Here is a 10,034-nt window from a genome sequence, read left to right as displayed (position 1 = left end):
AAGTCGATTTGACGTGTTTTTCTCACCATTCGTCGCACATAAAGCAGAAGTTTGCTTTCGTTTACGTAACGTCCGATGTACATCGCCAACTGTCAACTTATTTAACGGTCGAATACCATAAATCTGTGACCCTCTTCCGACACATATGATCACCACTGCATCTAAGTCAAAAACAGCTAAGTGATTTGTAGATAGTTGCTTGCTTTGCACTGCACCAAACTATTACGTTTGATCATCATGGTTTGATGGCTTGAATCCTTGCTTGCAGCGGTTCCTTGGTCGTCACGCAATGCTGTCATCCCATTTTAGGGGGTAGGGGTAGGACAATTTCTATCCTAATACGTAAGGCTTTGTAAGGCTTGGAATCACTGGGAGCATACAATCGTGTTGAGTAGGAAGAGATTGAATTAAGAAATGAAAAGAATGAATAGTTTACCATTGCCCCTATTGTTATCTTTTACTCGACCACCGCTACCTACATGCCCTGCGTAATACTGTAACGCTAAACTCATACCTAGGTCTTTTCGCGCTATGCAATTATTTTTGTTTATACAGGTAATACAGTGGGCTACTCCCGGGGAAATGGGTGGTGACCGCTTAATGGGACTAGCCGCTCAAATAGAGGTTGGTGCACCTTGAATATTTAATTTTTGACCATCTTTCTGCCCTTATGAACATCACTGCATCTAAGTCTAAAACGGCTGAGTCATTTGTAGAAAGTTGCTTGCTTTACGCCAAAATATTGCGTTTGATCGATTGCTGACCAGTGTTGATAAGCGTGTCGGCGCAGCACAATCTTACAGCCGTTATTTGTTCTTCACGCAATGCTGTCACGGCATACGCTGCACATTATTATCTATTTTGTATAGAGTACTCTCAGGATAAGTGAAAAAATTTAATCATTGTTCATCTGTTTGTTCATATATATAATAATATGTGTATATTTATATAATCGTGTTCTATAGTGTACGTGGCGTCGGTACAAATCATGTTTGTTGTACGTTCTGAAGTTTCAGACAACAGCTGATAAAGCTAGTGCCTGTACTCACTAGAATTTTAAGAAAATCGCCAAAAACAAATTATAGATCAATGAAGCAAGAACTACCTAAAATAAAAATAGGAAATCACAACGTGTCTAATTCGTGAGAAAAACAGACTAAATTTAATTAGTAATTACGTGAGTAAATAGCCCTGGCCATGCCATTTTATTTGGCGTATTTTGTTTGCTTGGTGGCGAGGCATTGGTATGTAACAGAAAATAGTGGACTGTTGTCAATACAGTCGAAAATTATCGTCAGTAAAATATTGTAAATGAAACACGTATTGACCGGTTACCTCTGCGGCCACCATTTGGTCACTCCTATAAGGGTTTCATTATTGTCCTTACCCCTATTAAGCGGCCACCCAAAATTTAAGAACTTTGTTTTGGAAAGGGCGATGGCAGATAAGAGTCTGAAAGTGAAGTGCATGACGAGTGATAATTCAAACACACGTCTATCATGATTGTCTTGAATTGACTCCATGTTCGCCAAGAAATGTACAGCCCGACAGTGAAAAATTAAATATTCAAGGTACACCAACCTCTATTTAAGCGGCTAGCCCCATTAAGCGGTCACCACCCATTTCCCCGAGGGTAGCCCACTGTATTACATGTATAAACCAAAAATAATTGCATAGCGCGAAAAGACCCAGGTATGAGTTTAGCGTTACAGTATTACGCAGGGCATGTAGGTAGCGGTGGTCTAGTAAAAGATAACAACAGGGGCAATGGTAAACTATTCATTCTTTTCATTTCTTAATTCAATCTCTTCCTACTCAACACGATTGTATGCTCCCAGTGATTCCAAGCCTTACAAAGCCTTACGTATTAGGATAGAAATTGTCCTACCCCTACCCCCTAAAATGGGATGACAGCATTGCGTGACGACCAAGGAACCGCTGCAAGCAAGGATTCAAGCCATCAAACCATGATGATCAAACGTAATAGTTTGGTGCAGTGCAAAGCAAGCAACTATCTACAAATCACTTAGCCGTTTTTGACTTAGATGCAGTGGTGATCATATGTGTCGGAAGAGGGTCACAGATTCATGGTATTCGACCGTTAAATAAGTTGACAGTTGGCGATGTACATCGGACGTTACGTAAACGAAAGCAAACTTCTGCTTTATGTGCGACGAATGGTGAGAAAAACACGTCAAATCGACTTTGGACCTGCCTTTTACAGCAAATGAGGTTAGAACATTTCGAAATTATCAGCTCTGTGTCTATTTCAACTTAACATAGGTCAAGTCATGTGGCGCATGCTAAAATATACGTCTAACCCGTAAATTGAAATTTGACGACGGATGGTCAAATGTTTGCTTTTTTGACGTACTTTGGAAAGCTCTCGCGTCGCTCACAATCATTTGCCCAAAGAAATTTTTACAGCAATCTGTAGACCATCCTTCTGCGATTCAACCACCAGAAGCTTGATCCATTTGAAGGTTTCGCACATGGTGAAAATTAATTATATTCACGAAGTACTTTTAAGTGAATGAAATACATGTCTTCGAAATTTAATTATTTTGCACCCAAAACGACAACGCAACTTTCCCTAAAATCAACCCAGTACACATTTAAACATTGCACAAAAATATTTGAGTGTTTTAAAGACGGAAGAATGATGTGGTTTTGCATGCGAGGCTCTCAAACTTGCTTAATAAAATGGTGCGTCAAATGACGATTTTAACGGAATTTGGTTATTTGCATATTTCTTTGAAATAAAAGGATATTTTGCCAAAAAAACTATCCAGTAGTTTTTGTCATGCCCTAGCCTATCTACCATGAAAATATGAGCGAAATCGAATTTTCGACCCTTGCCGAGTTATTTTCCATTTTTATGGACAGGGACTCTTAATAATTAAGTTTTAAAAATTAGTTGCAAACAAAACAGGATAGTCTTTCTGAGTACAATATTGTTCTTCGTTTGAATTATTTGAAATATTGAAACGATTTATTTGAAACGCTGGAAGAGGCGACAATGTAGAAAGTTTCACTAGAGCATATTTCATGTTTTGCCTACGAAATCAATTTAGCAGGAAAAGCCCAGTCGACCCTGTGCTTGAATAGACCAGAAAAATTCAGGCTCTGTAAGACCATCTACTTGAAGACTCACTATAATAAGACAATAAAAAACAAGCTAGGAGAGCATGCTTACCAGAGCAACCACAACATAACGAGAAAATGATTCCAAGTGAAATATAAAGGATTTAAGTGTAGATTGCAAATTTGCGCTTAAACTGAATCGCCTGAAAAGAACCCATCATCTTCTGGAAGATAACTCAAGAGTCTCAGTCCGTTTCAGCAAGTTTCCGCTTTTAATTTGACCGCAGTTGTCCTTGGTTTAAAGATTAGTAAGTGTCATAATTCTAAAGGCTGGTTGGCCAATTTTGCCAGTATTGAATAAAGCGATTGGTTGCTAAGATGCTGCAGCGGGTGTTGACTAAAATTGCTAACTATCAACAGCAATTTGGAACGTTGATATTGACAAACTGGTAAGCACTTCATTGCCTTGTTTGCAACTGGTTCCTTGAACACAATGTCGGGACATTCGTCGTCTTTGAACTACACAAATTAAAACTTTCTATTTAAAAAATGCAAAAAGCCATAGTCTATGTGGATTTCTCTTCTCTGAGTACATTTTTTCTGATAGAGGACTGCATATCAGAATTTTTGTTTATAACTTTATTCTCCAATTTTTACTTTCGTTTCTCCCGCAGCGGGTGGCAATGAAAATTGCTAACTATTAACAGAAATTTGGAATGTTGATATTGACAAATGGGTAAGCACTTGATTGCCTTGTTTGCAACTGGTTCCTTGAACACAATGTCGCCACATTTGTCGTCTTTGAAATACATGAAATACATTAATTAAAACTTATAATTTAAAAAAATGCAAAAAGTATAGACTATGTGGATTTCTCTTCTCTAAGTACATTTTTTTCTGATAGAGTACTGCATATCAGAATTTCTGTTTATAATTTTATTCGCCAATTTTTACTTTCGTTTCTCCCCCAAAATTGTTTGGATTTCAAGGCCTTTACAAGCTGCACGGTGTTCTTCCCGTGTTGTGTTTATGCCAGCATTAAAACTGTAGTTTTCGTCGTTGAATTATTGACTATCTATTAGTCCCACATAACTCAATGGACACATAACATCGAATAGGTTAATATTCAAAGTAAACCTGTCTTCACGGAATGTGGCTATATATATATTTTTTCAGAATAACGGCATACTCCATAGTTCCTGACGTGCACAACACTCGGCGCTCTTGTCGGTCACTATCATCTGAGATATGGGAGCATGCAGAGGGCAATGCAGAATCAAACATTTACTAGAGCACATTTAATGCATTGCATACGAAATCATTTCTTCAGGGATATGAAAGGCCTACAGCCTTCTACTTTAGTTGCATGGACCAGTGAAGATGACCGAAATTCGGGTCGTGTAAAACCATGGAAGACTCAATCAAGACAATAAGTAACAGACAAGGTAAGGACTTACCAGAGCAAGCACAACATAACGAGAAAATGATCGCAAGTGGAATGTAAAGGATGTAGACCGTGACTGCAGATTTAGGTTTGAAGTGAATTTTCGCCGAAGAAGACATCATCTTCTGCAGCTTGAGAGTCTCAGCTAATTTCTGCTTTATTCCGCAGATGTTCTTGTTTCAAAGAATGTTAATGAAAGCTTTTAATGGTTCTATACCTTGTATTGACTGAATTAAGCAAAGCAATTGGTATATAAATAACTGCGCTGTAGTCTTTGACGAGCGAGAGGTGAAAATCAACTAATAGATAGCTCTAGAAAAAACCGCAATTTGCAAAGTTGACCTTGACGGACGTTTCACGGTTAACTTTTTTCTCTGCAGGGTGAAATACCAAAAATACAGACCAAATTATTTTAATATGGCTGGTGACATAGAATTAATCCTTAATTTAAAAGTTTACATGTGAAATTACAAAATATAATTTCCATGGCAACGTTTGATGCGAAATTTCTCGATACAATAAACATTCAAAAATCCACGATCTTAAGTGTAATTTATCACCCATGATATTAAAAAAGATTATTAAGTAGTATACTCGTAAAAATTAAGAAATAATTTCACTAGCGCTTTCTCAAAATTACCTCGCCTTTAGGTGAGAAAAATTATAACAATTTTGATAAACGCGCGTCACTCACGTTCATTTCACTCGTCACCAGTCGTAAAATTATGACACTCAGGAATCCTCAATTTTCCGTAACCATGGTAACCTGTACATTCAGAAGGCTGTCTTAATACTCTCAAATATTGTGACAATCAACAACATCTAGAAAGAAATTTCTCCTCCATCTTCGTTTTCTTTAATTGTTTGCATGAAATGTTTCGACAAAAGTTGTCTGCTAGGTATTTTGGGTACTCCGGTTGTCCTTCGTTGTTTTAACGAGGTTAACGTTATTCAGTGTAAGGGGAGGAAAAAACATGGCCGCACGTATTCTTTATTTGTTCTTCGAATCTCGCCGAAACACTAAGCGGTAAATTGACTCTTAACCACTAATAACCACTTTTAGCATCGTCTGGTACACCCTAAATGGCTTTTACGCTGTTTGTAGGACACGTTTTCCTCTAAACAGCTACATCTGTTTCAAGCGAATTCCACAGGGGTTTTAATCTGAGCGGTAGAATAATAAGTGGGATAACTTGAAAAGAATTCTGAAAAACATACCGATTTCATTGCAATACTAAAGACGGATAGCCATTTCATAAATCTGAGGCCCCGTCCACACTTATCCGGATATTTTTGAATCCGCAACTTTTTCTTTCCGGATACAGCTTCCGTCCACACGCATCCGGCGAATTCGGCAGCGAATCAGGATATTTGTGAGTGCACAGTTCGACCCTAAACGAGTGTCAGCTTATAACAGACCTAGATCAATTTCAGTTTATCAGGTTCGGCCGGTAGTCGGCCTCAACATCAGGATTCTGCGACTACTAATCGTTTAGGTACAGGCCAAAAATAATGCACGCGCAAGAAGTGGCACAAGAAGTTCTTGCGCCGCAAGAAGTAAAAATGTCGTGTTTTTGCGGTTTACCCACAATAACATTCGAAACGCAAGAAGTTGAAAGACTAACCGCAAGAAGCCGCAAGAAGTTGAAAATCTAACCGCAAGAAGCCGCAAGAACTTATGAATCTTACCGCAAGCCGCAAGAAGGCGCAAGAAGTTGTTGCAGATCAAACAGTCTGTTTGTTTATGAGTGCCCCATGTTGGTGGTAGAAATGCTCAGCGTTTGCTCGCAATGTTTTCCATAAGATATGTCACTGCAGTGGGAAGAGATATATTTCCAACAGCTAAGACCAGATCTGGATTTATGTCTGCTTATACTGTGAAAATAATATCGAACGCACTCGCGTGTTCATGACACCTACGGGAAAAAAGCCCTTCGATCACTTGAACAGTCTGCTGGCAGATTATGCGATAATCACAAAACGTCTCCAAATAATGAAGCTCATGAAGAAACAGTCCACGTAGAAAAATCGAACTACGATGTAGTCAGTCTGGGTTCCAACGCTTTTTGCTTCTGAATGCAAAATTCATTATCATTCAGAAGGGTTGACTTCTTCTTGCGGATATGTGAGCGAAGACAACTTTCGTTCAAATCGCACACTGAACCGCAAAGACTGCGTGTGCACTACGATGTTGTAAATTTCTTTAAGAACTTTTCGCAGAGTTAGTATTACAGGCGAAAAGCCCTTGCAGAAAATATATTTTGTGTTTCTAAACAAACGGTAATCAGGGAAACTTGAAAGTCGCCTATGGAAGCGAACTTCGTAAATTCTACCCTGTTTGCAATGCGGTAAAACATTACCGGTATAACTACGGTTGTGATAAACGCATAAATGATCTTCTAAACAGCGAAATCTCATGAGTTTGCCTTATGCATTCCTCTTATTTCGAAGAGAATCCCATTGAACGAAGTCTTTCAAGACAGCATACACTGATAACAATCATGTTGTTTTGACGCCTTGAATTTGCATAAACTCTTCAAACATTACTGATGCATGAAAAGTCACGCTTTTGTCATGCATATATGTAGTCCTGTGCTGGGAAACTTGCTTGTTTCAAAATCTGGGTTACACTTGGAAGCTACTTCCCAGTAAATATGTGATTTTTTAACCTTTGTCCCGGACAGAAAAAGCCATTTCAAATGAGCTCATTTCGCGCCGCTATCACACCGTGGGTCCGGGACTCCGGGACACATCGTAATAATAATTGTAAACAGTAAAATTTCCTTCATGTCGCCGAAAAGCAAAACAAAGTGAAACCAGTATCTAATTCAGAAACAACCGATAAAAAATGTACTGTTACTAAACTGATGAAAATAATTATGAACCAACAAAAAACCAAAGCCCTTATCTCTGTCTCAATCTGTAAAGTTATTTCGAGACACTCTCGATTCACAGGTTGCTCAGCACGTGACCAAAATCTTCCCACTGTCAGTGATAAAATCTACCGACTGATTTATTCGCGAACGAAAACTCTCTCCAAGGACGATCTCAACAGCGTTTAGACTTTATATGGCTTACACTTTAGAACTTATATTAGTCACATCATTAAGAAGCTTCCCAAGATCTCTTGTGTAACGGTAGCCGTATACGTACTAAGGTCGACGATTTGTTCAGTCGGTACGACTGAGAATCAACTTCTTCTTCTGTTATGTTTGTTTACGTTTTGATGGATTGAAATACAGCTTTATAGAACATGTAAACTGCAGCTCACGCCGATCAAAGAATTCGAAGTTTCATCAAAGGCGCATCCGTTCATTACTTTTTCTTTGGCCGTTCCCGGGGATCGGTCCAAATTCGAATTAAGTTAGACTCATGAAAAGTTCGTTGCCTGAACTGAACTTTAGAGTTTAAATCGTCAAGAGTTAAGAATTTGTCGTTTTAATGTTTCTTACGGTAAGAGCGGCGCTAGTTCTGTTTTTTTTTTCGTTGTGTCTGTTAGTTGTGTTTTTTAGAACCCGTCGCCAAGACGGTACTGTCTTGATACGGATTTTCGCGTGCTAAGATGTTAGCGCAAAGAAGTTCTTGCGGGTTGAAAATCCTACCGCAAAGAAGTTCTTGCGTATCGAAAATCCAACCGCAAAGAAGTTCTTGCGGTTTTAACTCCTAACCGCAAAGAAGTTCTTGTGTCTTGCAGGATCCAAGCGCAAGCGACCCGCAAGAAGCCGCAAGGTCAGCAAGAAGTTGACGGCTTGCGGATCCAAACAGAAGTTCTTGCGCGTGCATTATTTTTGGGTTGTACTGTAGTAACTCACATAGCTGCTCGAATTTTTTGTCGTTCGGATTCACCGGACTGCACAAGTCACGAAGAACGCTGCAAGTCTTCTTGTCGATCACAGAAATTGTTACGGCCACCTCATTCTTTTCTGCTGCACCGATAACTGCTTCCGATGCACTGGTTGGATAACTTCTAACGTTGTTTGCAACAAAGAACTGATCAAGTCCCTGCGAATAAACTGTAACTCACTCGGTCGTAGGATCAAATTTTCCAATGGCACCTAATTAGCGGCGAAGCCACGCCGGCGACTACCCTGGGTGCCAGAGGTTTTTCTTGCGAGGTTTCCGGTGTCGGTCATGTCTCATGATCAGCAAAGTATTTCCATCTGCCGCGTGCGCCGAAAAACCTGTGGAACCCAGGGTAGGCGGCGACAACCAAAAGCGTGAAAACACGAAACAGCGATGTTAACAATGTTAGAAGGAATCATGCGTTATACAAGTAATCCAGGAAGTACACAAAGTAACATCCATCCCATCCTCGTCACCAAATATTATAAACAGGGAAACGGAACCGTTCGAATAAACGAACGAGAATAAGCAACACACGCAAAACAACACTCTTTTAATCCACGTGTCGGGCCAAGCACATGCGCATTACAAACTCAAGAGGTCCTATGACGTAACAAGAATCTATGACGTAACAGTACCCTTAGAAGACCTTGGCCAATCGCACGTTTAATGTTATAATTGCCCTTCAAAACTCTGATAATCTCTTCTATAGATTCTGTCGCTACGGCATCAGACTTCATATGAAATACGACTTTCTAAAATGCTTCAATAAGACTCCTTTGTCATCTTTGCCTCTGCAAGCCTGTAAGATGTTACACGTCAGTCTTTATTTACCTTGGGTCACGCCAGAGATACGCCATCTCATGACTCTGAGATACAAAGTTTTCTTAAAAGCCAAACAAACAGACAACCATGGTCTCTGGTCTACACTAGCCTACATAGATTTTTTTGGTGAGATAAAAGATTGCAAGTACACTGGATGATAGTTAAGGCCGCTGCTTATAGTCAAGCGTCACAACCAACCAATACTGGGAATCAGGAGACCAGATGGGAAATTAGAAACTTCTGATCATGGGATAGCGCAAGTTCTTCATTTACATTTCTCCACTGTAAAGAAAGAGTTGTCAAGTGACCTCCTGCTTGTAGCCAAGAGCACCGTTGTACCCACGTCACTCGTGTAATGCCTCACGTGGGTATTACTGACAGTCTGAAACAGCTGAAGTCTGCTAAGGCCTGTGGTCGTTTCGCACCAAAACTACTTAAACACGGAAGCAAAACGCTGCTTCCATCATTGCAAGAGAAGATCATTGTTATCTCTTTATTCCAAAAGTGCTGTCTGCAATTCTGTTCCCGTTTCGTAGAAGTCTACCATAAATTTTACCTATGTTTCTCGGGGGTAGGAACGTAACATATTGGAAGCAGAGGTGGTATCAGATCTGTCAAGTTTAAGCTGGTTGGCCAGCTGTTGGGTAGGTTTAGGGGTATGGGTAGAGGAAAGGATTATGAGTAAAAGTTTACTTTTTTTCAGATATATATTTTTTATTTTTTTATTTTATTCCTCTAATTCCTCCAATTCCTCCAATGGTAAGATATTCTTACCATTCTTTATTGGTATGACTATTTTTGAATCCGGAGTTTTGTAGGTTTGTTTCATCATAAGTTC

This window comes from Orbicella franksi, chromosome 4 (genome assembly GCF_964199315.1).
Source record: "Orbicella franksi chromosome 4, jaOrbFran1.1, whole genome shotgun sequence".
Taxonomy (NCBI): Eukaryota; Metazoa; Cnidaria; class Anthozoa; order Scleractinia; family Merulinidae; genus Orbicella; species Orbicella franksi.
This window is presented reverse-complemented; position numbering follows the sequence as displayed.